Source organism: Trachinotus anak, unplaced genomic scaffold (assembly GCF_046630095.1).
Source record: "Trachinotus anak isolate AG129_WGS33_773 ecotype Australia unplaced genomic scaffold, CSIRO_AGI_Tana_v1 ptg000021l, whole genome shotgun sequence".
Taxonomy (NCBI): domain Eukaryota; kingdom Metazoa; phylum Chordata; class Actinopteri; order Carangiformes; family Carangidae; genus Trachinotus; species Trachinotus anak.
In genome coordinates, this window is record NW_027273872.1 from 26,167,573 (window position 1) to 26,192,500 (window position 24,928).

At 41.7% G+C, this 24,928-nt stretch overlaps 1 long non-coding RNA gene across 1 annotated transcript in view; it reads right to left on the bottom strand.

Moving 5' to 3' along the window:
• Nucleotides 1-14,637: 14,637 nt before the first annotated feature.
• The window catches only part of LOC139606056 (uncharacterized), a 10,638-nt gene continuing 347 nt past the window's right edge, over nt 14,638-24,928 (bottom strand). The window contains exons 1-2 of the long non-coding RNA XR_011684541.1: nt 18,761-24,928; nt 14,638-18,535 (exon numbers count right to left, since the gene is read on the bottom strand). The exon at nt 18,761-24,928 is cut by the window's right edge and continues 347 nt beyond it. This is a non-coding gene — a long non-coding RNA (uncharacterized lncRNA). The remainder of the gene's footprint in view (nt 18,536-18,760) is intronic.

Here is a 24,928-nt window from a genome sequence, read left to right on the forward strand (position 1 = left end):
ATGAGACCACAGAGGTTGTCAAGGACGTTAAACGTCATCACGCCAAACATGAAAACTGATCCAGGCACCAGTCCACCTTCACAGCCTCTGTGTTTTTACACTAATGTTTTTACAAACTTACAAACTTTGTCAGAGGAAAGGCTTTTGTAGAAGAGCTCAGAGCTAAATCAAACTACAAGCTCAAGTTTAGTGGTGGAAACACTGAATCATGTGACCGTGGTGAAGTTGGTTTATAGCCTAAGCTTTTCACTTCTGGCGATTGTATTTGGGCTTCAAAAATCAAAAATCGGTGTTAATTTGTAAAGATTATCCTGCTGAGCAAAACGTGCAAAACGTGCAAGTGTGAATTTTGAGAACTATGACTTTATTTTCTGCAGTAGTCCAAAAGTGCATGTGAAATCTATATTGGCTTTTTGTTGAGGGAACCAGGTTAGCTGGCAAAAATACGTCCTCCCTGCGGCAAAAGGAGCCACAGTGATGACACCAATGCTTTTCTGAAAAGTTCCGAGATTTTCAGTTGTTTGCTTGTTCACGTGTGTTTAATTTATCTGTTCACATGGGTTTTCTCTGTGTGTGTGTGTGTGTGTGTGTGTGTGTGTGTGTGTGTGTGTGTGTGTGTGTGTGTGTGTTTTAATGAAGGAGAGATTGATGCCACCTGGGTCAAGGTAGCGCTGACTGCAGAGATCCTCCCTGATTGGCCAAAAACAGCAGGTGAGAGGGTAGAAAGGTTTTGGAAGATGACAGAGTGGTTGGGCTGATTTCTCTCTCTCCAGGAAAACTGAGGAGGGCCAGTGTTCTGTGTTCTGTGTTCTGTGTTCTGTGTTCTGTGTGATGAAAGTGCAGAAGAGTAAATGATAAACCAAATAAAATCCTTAAGTATAACATATCTTGTGTTTTTCAATCATTTTTTTCAGAGGTAGGTGTCTCAGGTGTAGATGATTTGATTTTTTTTTTTTTTTTTTTTTTTTTTTCCCCATCTGGTTGTTGGAGCTTGTGCTTCTAGTATGAAGATGTTTTGTAATGTGAGCTAATTCAGTCTGTCAATGAAAAGTCGCATCTTCAGTGAACTTGACACTGTGCTTGACAGAGTGTGTAGGAGTTCATTCCATGACACTGTTTTCTTATGCATCTGTCTTCTAGGTGAGCATTAAACCATCAGACATTTTTGTTTTGCTCAAATATATATTTATAAAGCTACATAATGTCTGAGGATGGAATTATTATTTTTCGCAATGCTGCCCATTTACAGGTTTGGCTGGGCTTGAAATGAGCTGTGAACTAAATCTAATTTGAAGTTTGGTGGTGAAAAAGTATGTTTTCCAAACGAAAACACCAACAACCCCTCCTGGCACTGGACGTCAATGTGACGGATAGACGTTAAATTTTGTTTGGAAATGAAAATTGGATTGACATCAGAACACAACATTCCCCAAATGACACTGTGATGATTAGTTGATGTTTAGTAGAGTTTGGGTTTTACTCTCAACTAGAATGTGGATTTTCTTTATGTCAGGATTACCTTGACATGACACATTTGGAAGATGTTGAATTTTGGTAACTTAACAACAAAATTTAAAACCAACAAAATATCAAAATCAGCTGTTCTACATCAAAATAACGTTGGCATTAGACGTTGTCCTGACATTGAATTTTGGTGACCTGACGTCACAACCTACATTCAACCAAATACAAACATCTGATGACGTAGGTGTCCAGCTTCATGCCTGCAGGACCCACAACGCCCAGTAACTCACTGTAAAGGCAGGAATGATGAAAATCAAAGTAGGCATGCATCGGTATAACACACACTGAAGACACTGAGAAGACACTGAGACATTAAATCACAAACTATACACAACATGAATAATGTAAATGCAAATAAACAATGAGGTGACAGTTTCATGGGTTACATGACATCAGCATTCTCTCAATCTGTTTGTCATCATTATGTCTTTCTCTACTTTCTCTTCCTGTGTGTGTCTCTGTCCCTCTTTCACAGAGGACAATCAAGAGAGACTTTAAATCTAATAATGAAACCAGATGTTCTCACACAGAAACAGAGGAGTGTCCTGACTCTGACCTCAGTTCTTCAACTTTTATTCCACTCTCTGTCTCTCTCCCTTCATTCCTCCCTTTGAGAAAAGAGAAATTAAGGGCTCCCTCTGCCAGATCCATTGGCCCAGTAATTAATCTAATTACAATTCCTATCTGTGTCTGGTTCTCTGTGTGCACTGCTTCACCTCCTGTATTTTTCTGAATGAAAAGAGCATCAGATAAAATCCACAGCTGGACCAGAGGGACACAGAATGTCTAACACTCTCCCACCATAAACAACTTCTGTCAAAGTACCCTTCAGCAAGCACTAATGCTCCATCTGCTCCATCAGATTTGCCTGGTGTAGAAGATTATGGTTGTACACATATCTACATCAAGTGTATAATATATGGAACATGATCAGTGGATTATTACTTTTTAATTTTTGTGTCCTCACAAATGGAGGATCTCTGACCACCTGCAGACCTGAACAAAGATCAAAATGTCCCTTTCCTTAAATACATGGCAGGTAGAGGAGAATTCCTCAACACCAAAACAAATGTGAAGATTTGAATTGACAGTTTTTAAAGCACCATGTTGTCAAACATTGCTATTCCACCCCATCTACACCTACTAACCTATCAAAGATTAGATGGGTCATGATTATATTAAATATACATATTTATAAATTATTATGAATAATGAATGAAATGACACAATACAGGAAATTAATTAACATACAGAGGGATAAAAATACATTTCAGATAAAAAATACATCTAAAATTAAGTAAGCAATGAAATAAAGCTAAAGCTAGTGGCTTGGCTCTGGTAGATGGAGTCAGGGGTACAGTGTCAGGATTCTCCTGTTGTCTTTCAAAATGACATAACAGCTGCACTTTGACTCTCTGAACCTGTCCCGGTCTCCACTCTTGAATGCTTCTTCCTTTCGCCACCTTCGCTGGCTGAGCTTTGCTGTGAACCAGGGTTTGTATTTGTTTGGTTGAACTAACCCTGGTGCGTGTTGGAAGAGACCTGCCCTCACAGAAGCTGATGCAGGACGTCACAGCCTATGTGAACTCATCCAGACTGATGGTCACGGTCCTGAGAGCATCCCAGTCAGTGCAGTCCAAGCCCGCGCCCGCTTCACTGTCCCACTGCAGGTTAACAGAGCTTTAGTCCGGTACATCGTGATGTGATGAGAGTGACCCAGTGCAGGGGACGGCAGGATGGGCACAGTTTACTGAAGTATAACAGTGATCCCAGCATTTAATAAACTGTCTGTATTTAGGAAATTCATGGCCGAAGATTATCTTTGTAGAAGTCACCGAGGACAATACGTAGGGAATCTGGGTTTGTCTGCTCCACACGCAGTATCTGCTCCTGACTCTGCAGCACCACTAACACCTGTGATTTTCTGTTGGGCTTTAAGTAATTTGAGTTCAAATTAATTAATAATAATCATTGAAAATCTATGTTGGCCTCTTTTTAAGAGTTTGGGTTTATGTAGCTGCAAAAAAAATGTGGAGGAAAAAGGATAAAGTTGTAGATGGAGGACATGCTCTCACAGTTAAGGACACACTTCTTGTCCTGGACCTGAGACGCAGTGGTAGAAACAGCTTGGTGGGAAAAGCTTTTCAGAATGTTTTAGGATCAAAATCTCTCGAGCACAGCTGGAGACGGAGCGTTTTAACTTGACATGTTATGACATGGGACTGCACACTCACGCACACGCACTCTGAAGCAACTTAGGCATTAATACACATGCATGGCTGAGTGCATGAACACCTGTACAAATATTATGTAAAAGCCATTTTGTGTCTATGGAGAGCTTGACGTCACATCTGGATGAGCCTCTGCTCCGCTGGCTTCTTTAAAAAATATATAAAAACAAAACAAAGTGAAATGCAGTCCTGGGGTTCAATGTAAATACATTATTGCTAAGACAAACTGACTTTCACTGCTGTGAACAAAGATTAATCTGTCACAATAACCAAAACCACACCTCCCTGCCACCAGGAAAACTTAGATACTAACATTATCATAACTTGTTGTCTTCCAGTGAGTTTGTCCTTATCTATATCCGAGTCCTTGTCTAGTCATTTCAATGATTTCAAATGTCACTGTGATTTTGAATGAGGTTGGTTTATTCCTGCAGCAGAATAACTGGTTTCACTTGATCTCTCAGTGTGTGTGAGTGAGCTAATGATGAATGTTGTGCAAGCAATGACACAAACAGCAGATACATGTACTTTTTCACCTTTCAAGACTCAAAAAGCTGTGCATGTTGACCTAACACAAAAAAAAACAAACAAAAAAAAAAAAAAAAACAACAAATCAGAAAGAGAGCAGGTTCAGTTTCCGTCAGGTTGCAGTGGACTGGTTCACTGACTTGTTGCTCTACCTCCAGCTGTCATCACTGTGGGTGAGAGACTTTCTGTTGTTCCAGCAAATGTTTTCATGACACAACAGAAACCTGCACAGAATACATCACCCTTCAGTTTGCCTCTTGTCTCTTAGATAAAGCTGTGCTCTTTGGGATATTTGAAGGCATGGATTTGGACCTTCCTTTTGTTATCTTTGTTTGTTCTGTTCTAAACAACTATTGTGAAGTTGACAAAGAACTTGTAAACTAACAAAGCATAAATGCTGCTCTCCAGTGTGACGGCCTTCAGCCAGCAGAGCTGACAACAACCAAGCTGCACGATACGAGTGAGATGTGTTTAAAAACAGGTCTTAACCACTAACGTAAATGCACGTAGCTCATTGATAGACTGGTGAAACCTGACCCAAAAAGTAGGAGTGTGGTTGTATTTCTGTTAATCACAGGGGCCTCCCTGGATCTGACTGATAATCTGCAATTTAGAGGGAGGAAGTGGTTACCCCGATTGTCTGAGAAGTTTAGCTTTGTGGAAGGTGTGTGGTGCATCATTGATAAAACTGTCTCCACTGGAGGTGTTTGCTCCTACACACTACAGTAAAATACTGGAGGAAGACCTGTCAGGGTTTTTTAGCCGTCTTGCACCATACTCTGTAAAACTAAGGAGATATAGCCAGCCTGTCTGTGGATTAAACACTAATGTGTTTGTTAGACGCCACAGTGTTTTTGATGTTTTTTTTAATGGAATAATAAAAACTTAAGCAGATGGCTGAAAAAATCATTGTAAAACTTCTGCATAAGATTTGTTTTTTTATGAACTGGTCTCTGAGAAGTTTTGGAAGATTTTGTCACTTGGATATCAAAATGATAAACTTTGACGGGGGAACTGATGGAATTGTTGCTTTATTTAATGCAACATTATAAAAGTAAAGTCAACATAACATTAAAACAAAAGTTCATGACATGGACCTGTAGAAACTTTGATGGGAACAAGCAGGGTGATATAAAATGACTATTGATTCACCTGAAATGAGAGCTTGTGGAATATCTGTAAGATCATCCACCCTGACCTGATGCAGCTACAGCTCAATTGATGTGAAATAGATGTTAAATTGTATTTAAAGTGGTCTGGAAACGGTCTTAAAAAGTCTTAAATTTTGACTAATATTGTCCCTTTTTCATCCCACTTGAGTTTTGTGGCCTAAAACTAAAAACTTTCTTCTTGGTCTTTTGTTTGCAGATGCCTCTTGGGAATTAAGCAGCACATTATGCATGCACACAAAATGTTGCAGAGTTTCTTTTCCAGGGGATCCTTCCCCCCGTCTGTTCACAGGAGCATGTGAGCTCCTCAACTCATTAACTCTGGATTCCTGAAGTGAAGCGCTCACAGAGAATAAATAAATGTGAATGTATTTTAACAATGCTTGAATGTGTAGTATTGCTTAATTTTTTGATGTCACAACAGAGACAGATCAAAGGCAACTACAAAGTGGTTGTATTTTTACAAGAATGGATTAATAGGAAATATACTTACAGTTTGATTTTAATCTTAAACAAAAATAAAAGTGGAAAGTTTTTGTTGCATGCCTTTCCCTATCCTGTCACTCTCCTGCTTTTCTTGTCAGTAAAAGCACTGACACATAAATATATACAACATGTCATAATCATAAGTTAATTCTGTCATTAATTTGTTTAAAGATTCATATCCAGCACACAACACCGAGGGTAGCAACTCCATGTGGTAGAAACCTCACAATAGCTTTCAACAATGTGTCACTAGGTAGGAACACATCAGCTACCGCACTGAACATGACAGGTAACAGTGCACTATAAACAGATTCCTTGATACTGTAAACAAATACTGTATGTTGCCCCTGTATTTACCAGGTTTTCAGATTAGGGACACGTGGTTTTTGTGTTATGACAGTAACAGGGGAGAAAAAAAAAAAAAAGTAAAGATGATGACATTGTTTAAATTAACTGATGCCTGCAGTGAGTCTCTGCAGGCATCAGGAGTAGTATCCACAGGCTAACATTCACTGAGTCTGACTGTCTGATTCTGCACGACTGGTGAGCTACAAAGCTCCAGGAGTCTCTAAGTTCTGGTGAGCCCAAAATAATATGAAAGCTGAGGATTAGGGAGAGTGTGACTATTTGCTGGAGGCGGTACATACGCATGCAGACCCATTGCATACTGAACCTGGACAACAATTGGCCGAATAGATTTGTTTGTTTGCCTAGATTAAACAAGCTAAAATACAGAACGAGCAACACAGCTACAGTAAATCCAGATAGAACAAGGCTGAAATACCATTTCATGTTGTACCTCTGCTGTGAATAGCCAGGTTAATGCTTGTGCAAGACAGAGCTGGACCCACTGTACATTCAGTAGATACATTCAGTACAGTGCAGCTAATGCTATTTAGCCATGTTTCCCCAATTAGTTCAGCACAAATAATTAGATCATTCTCAGAGGCATTTCATGTTGAGAAAATTGGAGCTCCCAAAACAAAAAAATGAAAGATGCTATTATTATTCTGTGAAGTCTTAAATTAGCATTTTCATTTCTCGAGGTTTTTCTATTTTCATTTGCCAGAGGTTTAGCCAGAGGATGTTGTATTTCTGCACACGCTCTCTGAGATAATTATTTAAATTTGCACTCAGTGGCATAAAGCTCCCACTCATAAATTAAATTTCATAGTAGAACAAAAGAGAAGCAAGTGATGATTGGTTGTTAAATTTAAACCTGTTTGACAACTGAATGAACGTAAAGTATTGGAATGCGTCTGAACATTCTTTAACTGTTGTGTAACTGTTTTTCCATCTAATCTTTTCTCTACAGAACATGATAAATGATCATTTGGGGGGAAATGGCACTGAGGGATGTGGCTCTTCTGTTTATACTGTATATGCTCTCTGTTGTCAGTGTTCAGCCTGCAGCAGCCATATGTCACTGTGGAGGGAGGATGCAGATGGTGTCTTCATGCTGCTGTTGTCAGGGGTTAAAGGACAGGCAGTCACATGACTGACAAATTTCAATCTTTTGCAAAAGTCCAACAATTTTAAATTTCAGACTAACTTCAGACGAACATATAAATGGCAAAAGGGAGAAGTCACATCATTCTTAATAACAAATTCTTAACTTAAGATTCTTCTGTTTGTGAATATTACCCTTTTTCCACCAAAAATGGCGAGTATAAGCAGGTTTTTCAAACGTGGTAAAACCCACTAATAAAAGCTGATTGAGGACACACACAGCTGCAAGGAGTGATGTCAACACGTGCACTTACAGACCACACACATGGATACAGTGGAGGAGGAGTGAGCTGCTAGCTGCCCTGGTAAATTACCTCTGAAAGTGTCAGAGCCTCCATTTGAGATGTTTTGATCAGTGTCTGTGTGTAGGCGTGGTGTTTCTGCGGATTGATGTGTTTCACAATTAAAGCCTGCAAACACACAGCTAATTCTGCTGCTACAATGCCTTCAAATAAATCATGGAGCACATCAGGTGGAAATCCAGTGACTGGATGGAAGTAGGACAAACGCTTGCTCAGAGCACATTCCCTCTTCACACCACTGACATTTTGCTTGCTGCTACAACTTTGTAATTCTTCCACAAGTGCATTATGTCCTTCAACTGTTCTCAACAAGAAATCCCTGCTCTTTGTGCTTTTGATTTCATTCCGGCTAATCAAACAGAACCTGCAAAATTTCTCGGCATTAAAACTTTCCTGAAATCCTGCCAGACTATTTGCACCAAGATTATCTGCACCAATGCAAAAAACTGTCCCTTTCAAGTACTGAGCAAGGGCAGGGACAAAAACCCAGTTTGCTCCAAATTGTGTGTCTCTTGTTAAAGGACTGAGAAATTTGTCATAATTTCATAATTTCGCCCTGTTGCCATGGCACCGCGGATGGCTGCCTCGGTGTTTTGGTGCGCACTTTTTTTGCCTTATTTTCTTTGTAAATTCAGTTTTCTGCCTTGGTTTCTGGAGCTCTTTCACCAGAGACGAGCTCATTAACATCAGAGAAACAACTCCAGTGGATCTTTTTCCCACCTTTCTCGACTCACCTGTGGAATTATTGGACATTTTGGTCAGAGGTGCACTGACCGTTGCTCTCGCAGTGAAACGCCGGAGGAGAGGAAAACGTGCCGGTGCGGGAGTGGGCACAGGGACAGGTTTAAAGAGTCCAAGTACAGGTTTAGCAAGGCGGTGAGAGAAGCTAAACGACTGTACTCTGAGAAACTTCAGCTCCAGTTCTCAGCCAACGACTCTGCTTCTGTCTGGAAAGGGCTCAGAAAGATCACAAACTACAAACCTAAACCCCCCCACTCCATTAACGACTTCCGTCTGGCCAATGATCTGAATGAGTTCTACTGCCGCTTTGAAAGACAGTGGGACAAGCCTGACACTAACCTCCACATCAGAGTCACATCAGAACCCCCCTCCACCTCCCCTACCAAAGGAACGTCTCTCTCTATTCTGGAGAGAGATGCCTGACTCTGTCTCTCAATCATCCCTGAAGCACTGTGCTGATCAGCTGTCTCCGGTGTTCACGGACATCTTCAACACCTCACTGGAGACCTGCCACGTGCCAGCCTGCTTCAAATCCTCCACCATCATCCCTGTCCCCAAAAAACCAAGGCCCACAGGACTAAATGACTACAGACCCATTGCCTTGACCTCTGTGGTCATGAAATCATTTGAGCGCCTTGTCCTGTCCCATCTCAAATCCATCACTGACCCACTCCTGGATCCCCTGCAGTTCGCCCACAGAGCCAACAGGTCTGTAGATGACGCCTTCAACATGGCTCTCCACTTCATCCTCCAGCACCTGGACTCCTCAGGGACCTATGTCAGGATCCTGTTTGTGGACTTCAGCTCTGCCTTCAACACCATCATCCCGGCTCTGCTGCAGGACAAGCTCTCCCAGCTGAGCGTGCCTGACTCCACCTGCAGGTGGATCACCGACTTCCTGTCTGACAGGAGGCAGCACGTGAAGCTAGGAAAGCATGTGTCTGACTCCCAGACCATCAGCACTGGATCCCCGCAAGGCTGCGTTCTTTCTCCTCTGCTCTTCTCCCTGTACACCAACACCTGCACCTCCAGCCATCAGTCTGTCAAGCTCCTGAAGTTTGCAGACGACACCACTCTCATTGGACTCATCTCTGATGGCGATGAGTCTGCCTACAGGTGGGAGACTGACCGTCTGGTGACCTGGTGCAGGCAGAACAACCTAGAGCTAAACGCTCTGAAGACAGTGGAAATGATAGTGGACTTCAGGAAGAGCCCAGCCCCACCCACCCCCATCACCCTGTGCGACTCCCCCGTGGCTACCGTGGAGCATTTCCGCTTCTTGTGTACCACCATCACAGAGGATCTCAAATGGGAGCTAAACATCAGCTCCCTCATCAAAAAAGCTCAGCAGAGGATGTATTTCCTGAGGCAGTTGAAGAAGTTCAACCTGCCAAGGACTATGATGGTGAACTTCTGCACCTCCATCATTGAGTCCATCCTCACCTCCTCCATCACCATCTGGTACGCTGCTGCCACGGAGAGGGACAATAACAGACTGCAGCGTATCATCCACTCTGCGGAGAAGGTGATTGGCTGCAATCTTCCATCCCTCCAGGACCTGTACGCCTCAAGGACTCTGAGGCGTGCAAGGAAGATTGTAGCTGACTCCTCCCACCCTGGACACAAACACTTTGTGACACTCCCCTCTGGCAGGAGGCTGCGGTCCTTCAGGACCAAAACCTCTCGCCACAAAAATAGCTTCTTCCCATCTGCTATCAGCCTTATCAACAAGGCTAGAGAGCCCCACTGTTGCTGATCCCCCTGATCCTCAATTGCACCAATCACCAGAAAAAATTCCTTGTATGTGAAAACATACTTGGCAATAAAACTGATTCTGATTCTGATTCTGATAACCAAATGTGCCTACATCAACACTCTTTCCCAATGCAGCAGGCTGAATAGAACTAAGGCTGGAACAATACTTGGATGGCAAGTTCAATGGTACCCAGTACACAGCAACAATTTTGTGAACTTCCCTGGACTAACCTAAGGGGTTGCACACCTCAAATTCATCTATGTACAAACCCAGTGAAATTTTGAAATCTCCCTCACTCAGAAGTCCATTGCCTTTGTAATAATGACCATCTTGAAAAGACTCCAGTTGTCCAGGAGCTGAGTTGTGATTGAACACTATTCTATCCAAAAGGTCCATATTACTCAAAAGGCAGAGTGTGCATCATACACAGACACATAAACAAAATAATTCTTTTGAGTCCTGTCATAAATGGCATCAAAACTGAAAAGTGTTCTTTAAAATACAAGTTTCACCTGTATTCTGTGGATAGACTACCTCGGTCTGATGTGGTGTAGATGAGCGGATTAGATTCAAATAGAGCATCACACACTTCCCGAAGGATAGTTGGATGATTGTATATATTGTGCTTGATCAATATTTCCTTAATTTTCTTGACACTATTGGCATTGGATAACTGCTGTATATCATAAAGCTCTTTTATGATTATCTGAGTGGAATCTTTGGAGACATGCAGAACTGTTTGCATCGACAGAAATAAAGATGCTAGTTTGCGCTCAGTTTCAAAATTCTCACCCTCACACAATGATTAATCTGTCTCTGGGTTCTGAGCATCATGAGGGGAGGGCCCTTCATCCCCATCATCACAGTCAATGTCACAACTATATCTTAATTCTGTGTCAACATCATCTGTTGCACCTACAGTAGAGACTGCTGATTTTATGTCTTTCGCTGTATGATTTTTGTGTTTTCTACTTTTGTGAGTGGCAAAATTGGCAAGCTTATTTGTTTTATAGCCACAGCCCACAAATGGACATGTTACAAGTTCACCACTCCTTAAATGTCCTCCAAGAAAAAATGCACTTACACTGCAAACATCTTGGAATGTACAATGCTCACAACTGAATGTTGCTGTGGTCTGAATTGTTTGTTTTTTTGCATGGTAGAGTGATAGATGAGATTTCAAAGTACCTGATGTCCGGAAGGTACAAACAAAATCAGGATAGAGGCAAGGCCTTTTCCCTTGATGACCCCCTCCGTGTCGAAGCCGATAATGTTTGAGCAGGGTCTGCACATCCGGGTGGGTAAATTTACACTCTTTGCATTGCATCACATGAGGCTGGAAGGACTGGATGAAACACCTGCAGAAAAAGACTGGAAACTAGTGTTAGTTAAATTGGGGCTGGTGAAGCAAAGATTCAAACAGGTTACAGCTTTACTTTCTTAGTTTGACAGAAATAAAACAGATCTTGTTGTTGTTTTTTTTTTTTTTTTTTTTTTTTTTTTTTTTTTTTTACATTTTAACCTGGGTTGAGACAAGTAGCCTCGGTCAGGTTTCAAAATTGAGAAACAAGAGAAACATTTACATATCACCTCATATTGTTACCAGGCTAAATTTGCCTAATTGATGTCAATAAAAAATGAGAGAGTGGTCCAATTTCGTTTGAAAATGAGGGCGTAATTTAGATTGTAGCGAAGTTAATCTTACAAGCTAGCATACATAAGTGCCAATAAAGTTAGCATGACATTGCAAGCTCAACAGCATTCCACGTTTGTCAGCTACACAACACAACATAAGCAATTATGGCAATTTAGCTACAACAAACTAGACAAGAATTGAATCCCCGTAGCGATTCAAAGCAGGCATGCACCAACATGATGATTTGTTGAGGGGGACTTAGTAGACATAGCCAATTAAATATTGAAGTTGAGTTACACAAGTTTTTGAGATGAAGTCATAAAAGTTGATGAGATAAATTCAGATTATGAGTTTAATATGTTTTACTAGTTATCTTAGTTCTGTTTACTCCTGTACATCTTTTGGCAGAAAAAATGCAAGTTCTATTTTTTACAGTGTGGTGTAACAGCACCGTGCTGGACAGGTGACAGGCCTGTGTCTGTGTGCTCAGGAAAACATTACAGCAGGAAAGGGGGGAAAATTACGGATTCATCCAGTTGTGGTGTTGACATCAATGTGTGACATCAGCTGGAGCTGATAAATACCTGCGTCTACTGCAGAGTCATTTGACCCCGGTGTGAATGCTACCTAAACCCATTTCCATTGCTGACAAAAGCCTGGTGTTAGTGGGTCTTAGTGGGTTTTTTGACCAGTGGAAAATAGGCTTATGTTTGTTTTGTCTCTTATTTTTCTATCTGAGGCAAAGCACAGGTTTTTCTGATGTTGATGGCGTTCCTGCTGTTTTCACCACCTCAGTGCTACATGTGCATTGCAATTTCACACTAATCTCAAAATCAGCTCACGCTGTAAGTTTTATAGTGAGGTTGCTTTACCTGATGCTGAACATCCATTAGTGTCCATGGAACTGGCTGACTGGCATTTAATCTCCCCAAGATCTGTACTGAAACTGTAGAACTCCACATATACATCATTAAAAGTAATGTCAGACCTTGCATCATAAATATTTACTTTAAAAATTGATTTTTATGAATTTGAACATGCTGAGAACAGCAAGGTCGTTAGTGCAAAATGTGTGAACAGCATGAAACTTAAATTCTTTGAAAACTCATTAACTAAACGCTTTTTTTTTTTTTTTTCAGATTTCCCTGAGAAGTCAGTGACAATCTGACTCATGTGGCCGTGTTTACACCTTCATTCCAGTGCACACACAATACCTGAAACAAATTAACCTCTGTTAACACATCTCCTGTTATTTGTGCAATTTTACCTTGAATGCATATGCAATGAAGAGTGAGACAAACCTTGAAAAGACTAAACAGTAAACCATGACTAGTAACTATAAACGATAAATATATATAAATATATTTAAGACAAAATGTGCCACATCTGCACCAGATATCTTGTTTTTGGGCTGAACACCCAGATCACATTATCAATCCCAAGAGCTAGTTTTATGTTGCATAATATATGTAAACATTATTTGGAATAACACAATTAATGTTCATTTTAGATTTCAATTTTAGGGCCCTATCTTCCCATCCAGCACCCACAATGTCTAAATAGCACATACACGGGCACCCATCTGAGCGCCCATGGGTTTGTTGGTCTTAAAAGGAGGTGTGGTCAGGTGCACTGTTGGAGCATTGCCATCTTGAGGCAGCAGAAGGTGATTGACCAACAAAAACCTGGTCTGAGGTCAGTGTATTACACTGTTATTTTAAGGTGTTATTGTCAAGAGAGTAATCTGCGCCTACACAGGCGGGCACTGAAAATGTGCCTCAGACTTTGGATAAGTCAAGTTGAACATTAGACCACAGCCTAAGAACGGTCAGAGCATTCTTTGTGTCATGTTGCGTGTTGCACACCGTCGCCATGCATCATGGATGTCTCTTGTACATCCATGATGCATGAGGCTCTGCAGAGCAGTATTTTTTTCTCACTGCCTGGTGAATCCTCCAGAGTTTAATAACAAACCGAAGATTTATTCACACTTCTCATCATATAACATAAAAGTCTAACCTTGTGATTTGTGTTGTTGCCTCTTTGCAGAGCTGTGTGCAGCACACTGATTCACTCAGCCCTTCTTTTCCCCTTGGTGCGTACAGAGCTGCTACGTGCATGTGCCTGGACAGGGCTCACTGGTCAGTCTCAATATGGACTCAGCTCACCACAAACAGAATCTGATTCTGTGTGAAACTCTGTGCCATTGTAATATCAATCCCCCAAGGTGCAAAGTGCACCTGGCTTTTAAAGGGAATGGGTGATGTTGATTGGTTCATTGCATGTTAACGCCCAAAACACACAATAATTTAGGGACTTAGTACAAGCATTCTGAACCATCCACCTGGCACAGCAACTGTTTTTTTCCCGCTGTTAAAATAGTAAAAGTGATTTGGACACACTCTAAATGCGCTTGTACCACATGCTTTGGACTGTTAAAACAGAGCCCTAGGTGTTAATCTCACATGATGATGCTAACTCAGAAATCCTGCAGTGATTCTAGCAGAAATTAAATTAAACATCAGGACTACTATGGATACTTTCCACCATGCCCTCATTTACTTGCAATTTTATTCTATGTGACAGTACAGCATGCAGCCCTGCTCCTGCCAGCTGCTCCGACCATTTATGTGTGTGTATTTCACAACCTCATGCAAAGATATATTTGTGAACATACAGTGTATCCTTGCATTTTATATGTGTTGCACTCTGAGCATATGTGTTCTTTTTTTTTAGTTTTGTGTGTGTGTGTGTGTGTGTGTGTGTGTGTGTGTGTGTGTGTGTGTGTGTGTGTGTGTGTGTGTGGGTTTGGTGACTGTCTCTGCTTGCTCAGCTCTCTCTGGTGATTTCCAGGCGAGGTGAGGGTGAAGTCAGCAAGGTCTGCTCACCCTGAGGGCAGGGACAACCCCCGACAGAGATCCAACCTACACCATCTCCGCACGGAGCTGCACAGAGGCCCATATGTACACGTGCACACACACACACACACACACACACACACACACACACACACACACACACACACACACAGATGGCCAGTCTTATCCTTATACTGTGATATACACACAAATATGCATGGATACAATCACTCACACACTTGGGGTCACTGATTGTAACATTGCTAAACTGATGAAGCTGGTACAAAGAGGGCCTCAGGCATTGAGCCATGGACCTGAAAAGATGCAAGCTTAGTGTCACTTTTCGTGCGAAGGCATAAGCAAAGTTCCAAAAACAAAGCAAAATGAAATATTTGCAGAAGGAAGTCATAGAAATAACTGATGGAAATTAGGTTTTGGAAGTGCTTGTTACATTATGCAGAACATTGTCTTTTTACTTTATTATTCTCTGACTCGGTGCTCTGCTCTTGCCCTGCCACACCACATACTAACTGTAACCAGGTTTTCACAAATGCAACATATCTGTCAGATTTCACATTAAAAAAAACCCAAACATTCAGTTTTTACTCTCAGGATATTTGACAAACCACCCACAGAGCACTTTATTAGAAACATCTGTATACATGCAGTGATCCAATCAGCCAATCATGTCACAGCAGTGCAATGTATAAAATCCTGCAGATACAGGTCAGGAGCTTCAGTTCACCTTCACATCAAACAGCAGGAAGGGGGGGGGCGACGACTTTGACTGTGGATTGACTCTCAGTGCCAGACAGCCTGGTTTGAGTGTTTCTCAAACTGTTGATCTCCTGAGATTTTCACACGACAGTCTCTAGAGCTGTGACTCCGAATGGTGTGAAAAACAAAAAAACTATCCAGTGAGCAGCAGCTGTGTGGACAGAAACCCTTTGATGTGAGAGGTCAGAGGAGAACGGTCAGACTGGTTGGAGCTGACAGAAAGTCCCTGGTTACTCACTGTGGTGAGCAAAGAAGCATCAGAATGAAGGACAACTTGAAAACACCTTGAAAACGTATCCTGGTCTGATGGATCTGGATTTCTACTGAGGCAGCAGATAGTGGGGTCAGAGTTTGGCATCCACAGCATGAATCCATGGATCCAACCTGCCTTGTGTCAACAGTCCAGGCTGGTGGTGGTGTGATGGTGTGGAGAATGGTATTTAGGCCCTAAGTGTATCAAGAAAACAGTCAGTCATGGTTTGAAAGCCAAAGCCTTGTCACGGACCATGTTCATCCCTTGATGGTCACAGTTCACAATCTTCCGTGGCTACTTCCAGCAGGACAATGCTACACATCACAAAGCAAAAGTCGTCTCAAACTGGTTTCATGAACATGGCAGTGAGTTCAGCGAACTTCAGTGGCTCCCCCACGTCTCCAGATCTCGATCCAGTAGAACACCTTTAGGATGTGGTAGAACAGGAGATTGGCAGCATGAAATGTGCAGCTGGCATATCTGCAGAAATGATGTGATGCAGTCAGGTCACCATGGAGCAGAATCTCAAAGGAAAGTTTCAACATCTTGTGGAATGTAAGACACAAAGACCTGAGCGTGTTTTGAGGGAGGAACAATCCAGTGTTCACACCCAGTGTTCCTTGTAAAGTGCTCAGTGAGTGTGTAAAGATACAGGAAGTCTTAGGTACCACCCTGACAAAGTGAAGATGGCTGAAAACCTTGTAGGGAATCAGGGTGGGCATGTTGGAGAAGAGGCGTGAGATGAGTATGACGGTGTTTACTGCTTAAGGCTTTGTCACATTAAACGCCCACCAGTAAAGGCAGTGGGTTTCTGCCCTCTGGGCCAGAGTACGCCTTTAACTCTGCACAAAGTGTTTGGTGTCATTCATAGCAGCTGAAAAGAGAAACTCCAAAAAGTAAGTGCCACACGTTCCAAACCCTTGTTGGCTCAGATGACGAAAAAGGAGAGGGCTGGTGTAAAAATTGTCACAGTACACTATGTAGCCACTGCCCAGGTAGTCTTTCTTCACCAGCCCTGTGACCACATCGAAAGAAAGCCCCTTCCCTGAAGCTGCATTGGTCTTGCCAGTGTAGAGCTTGTAATCTACAGTGTAGCCATTTACATCAGCCAGCACAAAGAACTTTAGCCCCCACTTTGTCGGCTTGTCCTTCATGTACTGTTTGATTTTTATCCGGGCTTTAGTGGCAACCATCCTTTCATCAACAGAAATATGCTGTTTTGGATGATAAACACTTTTGCAGCGTGTTCTGATCATCTCCAGGAGAGGTTTTAGTTTTTGGAGTGGGTCATACTCCTCTGTTCCCCTTTTCCCCTCATTTGCTGTATCCTCCTCTGGATCACTCATATGAAGGTTGCTGGTGACAACAGTGAACATATTTCTGGACATCACTGTCGCTGGGAAGGCCACGTGAAATATAGTTTTTTTTTTTTTTTTTTTTTTTTTCACCAAAAGCCTATCATTTTGGGGAAGTTGCAGACCGACATATACAGCAACAAGCCCAGGTATTTTTTTAGTTCTTCAGGCGTGAGGTCAGTCCATCTGTCCATCCTTCTTCCCATGGCCTGTTTCTCCCAAACATATTTATTGGTGTTGGCACACATAACCTTGAGGACCTCTTTGTCAAAAAACAGAGCAAAGATGTCACCTGGTGCTTGGTTTGCAGTTGTTGTAAGTGCAAGCTGTACACCAGGGCAACGTTGGGGGTGAATCGAGGTGGGTGAATATTGTGAGTGTCGGGGTCTGCCTCCGTTTTCCAGCAGACTGTTTCTTGAGGCCTCAACTAGGGCTGAACGATATGGACAAAATTTCATATCTTGATATTCATGCCAGATATCTCGATATCGATACGATACAATATGACTACAGGTTTGATGAAAACCAAGCATTTTTCAGAAAAATAAACACATCATAATACAAAAGAATGTGGAAAGTGTTGTTTTATTTATAAGAACTCACTGCCAGTCATCAACATTAACAAAGTATGGATTAGTTTTATATTATAATACAGTATCATAATATATGAATGATCATCACTGTATGAATAACACAATTCAGCTGAATTTAAACTTAAACATTTACTAAAATGTAAGATAATGCATTTAAATGGAAGGAACTGTTCTCATTTAATCCATTCTAACCATTATTTTTACCTTGTGTTCCATCGTCTTCATCTCTGACACCAGTCTGGCTTTGATGATGGGGACGTCATTAACACTGATGTCTTGTATCTTGGATCTAAGAAGGATGCCACATCCAGGAGCTCTTGTGTGACTCTCTCTTCATACTTGCTATTCATGTAATCCAACATTTTCTTTTTTAAGGACTTGGTCATGTCAGTGTCACCCTCCTCTGGTGCCAAGATGGTTGTGTTAAACAGGTTGAGTACTGGCTTGATGTGTGAAACACTAACATAATCCTCCCCTGACAGAGCATCCGTGAATTCAAGCAGTGGTCCCAGTGCCTTGCTGACTGACTCCAGCACATCCAGATCTTGATGTCCAAGAATTAGGTGCCGCGTGTTTCTGTCCTCTGAGAGGACATCATGGAGTGTTTTTTGCTGCTCCAGAATCCTGTTAATCATGAGCACCCTAGACCCCCATCTAGTTTGACACTCAGTTATGAGTCCATGGACTGGAAGGTTGAGGCGCTTCTGGGCTTGCTCAAGTGCCACTCTCTTTTTCCAGCTGTGTGAGAAGTGGCACACCGACTTTTTGCAGACACCTGTTGCACGGCTGATCCGGTTGTCACCTTTCACTGCGTTTTCTAGAAAAAATAGATGTACAAAATAATTCATGAATATATTACAATAGCTAAATAACCACGTATCAATGCAGATTGTTCCCTCTCTCTTTCACTCTCACCCACACTTGTTTTCTCTCTCTCTCTCTCTCACTCACTCACTCACTCACTCACTCACACACACACACCTCTCTCTCTCTCTCTCTCTCTCTGTCTCAAAGTTATTAATATAAACATAGCAAAACCTACCTATTGCCAGGTGTAGCCTGCGTCCAAAGCACTGAAGGCACATCCAGCCATTCACCTCCAAAGCCTTTATCATGTTTGATGCGTTATCAGTCGTCACGCAAACCTGTTGGTCCTCCTTCAAGTCCCAGTCTGCTATAGCGCACCTCTCATCTCCTGCACTATATTATCCCCTGTATGCTCCCTGGGGAAGAAGGACGTCTGCAGAGAGCGGGTCTTGAGTTCGAAGTTTGTTGTAATAAAATGGACTGTTAAACTGATGTAAGGTTCGGTTGTCCGGCTCGACCATAGGTCCGTGGTTGTGGCGAAATGATTCGGATTCAACATTTATTTTTACACTCATAGAGTTTCGGAATGGCCACTTGATTAAAATGTGTTCGGGATGGTATTTTATAATACTTGTCCAGCATCCGAACCATTTTTTTTAAAGCTCTCTTTCGAGACTGTGTACACATGTCTTTTGCAATGTGGTATGTTATAGCGTCTGTAATGTCACCCATACGGTGTAACGCTACTGAACGCATCAGCAATCAAACTTTGCTTGGGCTTCTTTGAGGATGGCTGAGAAGTCCCTGGTGTTTATCTCATTGCAATACAATCTTCGTGCAGCACGCGATGGTGTTGTTTCAGGTGTTGAAACATGTTTGTTGTGCTACCTTGCTTCGTCGCAATTTTCGCCAAGCATGACCTGCACAACACCTCGGTCTGGTTTACATCATCCTTTTTAAATCCAAAATACCTCCAAATAATAGAGAAAACCAAAACAGATTCTGCGCTGCCACCGGCCGCATTTTCTTCCGCACTCATGTCACTTTTCTTTCTTTGTTTTTAATTTCCCCACTGTGTATGTAATGTGTGTGTGCGTCAGTCTCCGTCTCCCTCACTCCCGCCCTCATATGTTTGTCATTGGTTGGCTTCAGCTGTCGATCCACAGCAAGCATGAAATAAGGTTTGTGGTTGGCTGGCCTTAGTGGTGCATTCAAGGGCAATCGTAAAACATGGTGTTTGTTGTGACTGCCAGAGCTGTATGCAGGGTGAGCGCGGGGGGAAATCTATAGTGTTTATATCGTTGCTTTTTCAATATTAATATCGTGAATGTTCATATCTCGATATAGATATGACAACGATATATCGTTCAGCCCTAGCTTCAACGGTGACCGGCTACGTGCGAAATCTGATTTATTTACACAGAATATACCTCTAAAACTTTGCTAAACTCCAAGAAACCGCACCAAAAGTTTGACTGAATCCTCCCATTCTGTCACACAAACGCTGCCTGCATCTGCTGCTCATTTCCTCCCTCTCCCCACACAGCACTCAATCATTACCGTAATGCATGTAATAGCATCAGAAAGCCCCGTTTCACAGCTTTCAGGGCCAGTTTGAATAATTAAAATTGCACGAAGTAGCAAGGAGTTACGGTAATTTGAAATACACAGGCACCGCGGTGTCACCAGTGATCCCCGTGGTTCAAAAAGGGAAAGAGTTGAACAAGTGGCACAGTGAGCACTGTACGAACCCTTTCTTGTCACGAAACTGCTTCTTTACAACGTCTTTAAAACTGTGTGATTCAAAAATGTCCTAATCCACAGTAGAGCACCTCTACTTCTTTCCTTTGTCAGTGGAAGTGTCATTGAATGAAGACGAGAGCCTCACAGCAGCACATGGAAACAGAGGTGAAGAAACGAGGTATGCGATACACTGCTCATTCCTCTGTGCTGCTGTCGTTGCTGAGGCAAAAAAGTGATGCTTCAAATGACAACGTACAGTTTTGATGAGGACTGTGCAGTTGAGGATTTGAATTATCACTGCTTAAGGGCAGCTCTAATCTGGGCACTGCAGTCTTCCCTTTACCATGGGAATTACATAAGGCAATGTTATAGTAGTGCGTAATGTACTGCATTAGTGTGTAGTGTGGTATAATTTCTTGTTCAGTGAAGTGGGCATTTGAAGCCAGAGTCGAAGTGTGAAGGACAGACTCTTCAATCACCCTGCCTGCCTGCCGATCCATCCATCTGCCAGCACTGTGGAAATTAACTGTTTGCTAGTCCTTCCCTTTATTAGATCCTCCCCTGCTTTTCAACTGTATTAATCTGTAATAGATTTTTTTTCATTTTGTGATACAGTGTTGAGATTTAACAAGACAACAAACTCAGAACACAAGATCATGCAAGGGAATTACATTTTCTACATTTCCTTACAGTAAAGTGCATGTGTAAAAGGTCCCTTATTGTAGAAGGAGAGATGTCCATGTGTTTGTGATTATAAAGCAGGTCTAGATTCTATATTAATACTGAGTACTCAGTCCACAGAGAGATGCACACAGCCTGTATTCAGAAACTGAGCCTTAAAACGAGCCATCAGAACTTCTGTAACTTTATGATGTCACAACAAAGCAGTCACAGGCTCTCAGCCACGCCCCAAGCCCCGCCCACTTGGACCCACCCTCCACCCTTGCAGTATTTGGTTTCTTTGAGTATTTACCTGAAATGTGCTATATTTTTATCCGATCACTCAGAAAAAAGTCAGCCAATCAGAGGAGAGTCTCAGATCCTCTCTTCTGATTGGCTCACTGACCTGTTGTTATTGGGGCTCCAGAGAGAAGCCTGAGAGAGGAGATTTAAAACTACATTGAGATGGTTTTTGGTTCTTAAAACCACAAATATATCTACTTATGGATAACCACACTTCAAATGAAACACAGAAAATGTGTAAAATATGGGACCTTTAAAAATTGAGAAATAGGTGCTACTCTGTGGTGAGTATTGGTGCAAAATATTGTCTATTGTCTTTGATTCTGTGCAACTCAACACATTTACTTTCAATGTATAAGAAGACAGACAACATTTCTCCTTCCATTACACTACTGCTGCCCTCAAACATTGACTGGACATCATGTTTTCTGCATTAAACCACCAAATCATGGCTCCAGAAATGTAAGAAACACTGCTGTAAACTGTTTTTAAGTCTTCAATGTTGGTGAATTTGTTCCTTGAGGTGTCTAAGTGTCAGTGTCCAAAGATAAAATAGGTTGGACTGCGGCGAACGCTCTGGCTTTAGCTTGATCCACAACAGACCAAGGAAACCATGATGATAAGATGATTAGTGGTGCGTGTGACATTGATGGACGCTGGACTTCTACTGTGAGATAAGCTATAAGTCAGATGACTATGTTATGACTGGCCGTGAGTGAAATGGCCATGATCCTGTCAGCAGTATAACTGCAGCTCACTCATGCAGTCAGAAAAACAGCAGACACAGTCAGATGACGAATTAAAGGAGAAAAAAAAAAAACAACAACATGGTGTGTCTTAGTCAGGTGTTGTTCCTCTGTGTGCTGCCAGAGCGGCTTCAGTGCTCCAAGTTCAGCTGGGTTGAGATCTGGTGACTGTGAAGGCCAAAATGTGTGATTCACATCATTTTCATACTCATCAAACCATTCAGTGACCCCCTCATGCCTTACTGACGGGGGCAGTGTCATCCTCCCCATCTCCGCTCACTTTTCAGGATTTTTCTTTCATTTTGTCACTGTCTGTATATATGATGTAATAAAAAAAGAGCAGCCTTAGAGCCAAATCAACATTTTAATAGCTTTATAGTGCTGACTTTAATGAAAATGTAAGAATAATACATGGTTTGTTAAACTCGATTTCACCAAGTGAGGACAATTAAAATGTCAGATAAGTCACGTGTCAGAGAGCAGATATTCTGAGACTCCACCATCAGCTGGATAACTGCTGACTCACACAGGCCCAGACATGAATGCAATGACTGCAGTGAAGCACAGCTAACACAGTGTAATATCAGCAGCAGTTAGACACGTGTTTTTAGAATACCGTGGCTGTTTGGTCAAAGAAACATGAGACAGACAGATGCACTCACTGTCATAGGGCCTAACAGGCTGTCGATACGATGACTGGCCAGTTACTTGGCCAGCTGTTGATACTTCTGACTCTGAGGAATAATTTACCACTTTGGAAGATGGACATCATTTATTAGACTTCCTGTAGTTGAGTCGGGATCAGTTACCTTAGCTTAGCATTACGTCTGAAAGCAGAGTGGAAAAGCCTGGGTTTCTTCAAAGTTAAACAAAATTAAAGATTTACAGTCAGGCTTTTGGCTGTGTGAGGTTGTACTTTGGCAAAGCTGTGCTAAATGCACAGCTTGAGCTAAATGCTAATACCAGCATGCTAACATACTTGCAGTGCCATTTATAATATGCTCATGTTATGATAGTATCATGCAGAAGTAGGCAAACCGCCCATGGGCCCCCTGACTAAAGCCTACATTTTTTACTTTAATTCTATTATTTATATATATTTTTTTTTTTTTAATTAAATTTGTATGATTTTTAACAAATGTACAACGTTAATGCTAATCCCCCAAAATATGATCTTGTAACATCTACTGCCCTCTCTGTACTGTTGGAATGAAACATAGAAAACACAACTGCATTGTCAGAGAAATTGCTTCAACTCTCTTACAGTTCATGGCTACTCATTTTTATTTTTAAATGATTTAAATGAAGTATACAAAGCAGGAATAAAAAAAAAAAAAGTACCTAGGAACCATTGGACCCTCTGATTAACCATACTTAACAAAAAAAGGCTTATAGTTTAAGGTAATTGCTGATCCCTGGCATAATGTTTACCATGATCACCATCTTAATTTGACATGTTAGCATACTTACATGTGCTAGATAGCAAGAAATACAAAGCACAGCTGAGACTAATGGTCACACTGCAGGTATTTGGTCATCAACCAAAGGATCAGACAAATTCAAATTTTGACCTGGCAGTGGGGTTAGATGAGAAAGAAGGGAATGGCTCCTTAACCATGAGGCCACCAGGCACCTCGCATTGGATATTTTTAGTAAATGCAAGTTATATTTGAGCTCTATATTTTGTGAGATATTGGGAGTTTGCAAAAGTACAAAAATGATTGGTACATTTAAAATGTATTTCATCAAATGTAAACAATACAAACAATCTGATGACAATATGACCCAAATGACATAATTTTTGTTCAATACAAGAACAAACTGAACTGATTGATCAACTTTTGACAATTTGTCGTCACAGACCCATATGGTGTTGAATGCTCCATCCCTTGCATAATATGACCTTTAGTGGGGCCAAGCTAAATGTCCGTGCACTGAGCACCGGTGAATTAAATTACAGGGAAATAAAACTATTCCTCATTTACCCTGCCAGGGATCTCAGGGGTCCCTGAATACAATTAGGGGAACCCCTCTTCTACTCCACTGATCACATATGAAACTAACATATGATAGGTGTTTTGTTTGATTTCCTGAGCTCTTTCTCTGTCTTTTTTTTTTTTTTTTTCAGAAATCAAAGTCTGATCACAGGGGGTTTCTGTTTGAAAGTGGGCTGTGGTAGAACAGCACAAACAGAAAACTCAAGGGAAAAAGGCAGACTGAAAATGAACAGAGACCCGGTGCATCCATCCTGGCTGTCACCTCCTGACAGCGGGCCTGTCTGCTTGCTATGCTTTGCACACAAACTCCCTATTGTTTGCTAATGAGTCGCTTGCACATCAATTATAAAGCATAGCATGCTGAGTTTAGCTGCGGTTGCTGCCGAAAGCCAGTGAGAATCCAGCATCACGAAAAGCAGAGAGAAGCACTGATATGGAATAAAAATAATAGGATGTGGTGAGTCACACAGCGTTATGAGCATGGGATACCAAGGCAAGGCATCACTGGTCAATTATGAGATGGGCTTTCATAACAACCATGGAAACAAAAAGAGTGTTTTAATCTGTCCTGTGTGACAAAAAACCTTCCCCACAACTTCTACAGTCTTTGTCAGTTTGAGTTATGGGATGTTTCATTGACAAAATGGGGATGCAGTGATTCTGTTGTGTTAACTGGAAGTCTGTCTAGTCATCCATCTCTATAACACTTAACCTTTTCAAGGTTGGGGATTGAGCCTATACCATCATGCATTTCTCAAGAGTTAGGCTTCATTCTGAGTGGGTCCTCAGTCTATCATTTATAGACAGACAAACATACATCACTTTGGACTGGGGGGACACCAGAGCATCCTGATGAAACCAACAAAGATGGATTAGAGCACAGGGTGTCCTTGACATGAGGTTAAAGTGCTATAAAGCCACTATACTAGCTTTTTATTGAACGTGCAAATAATT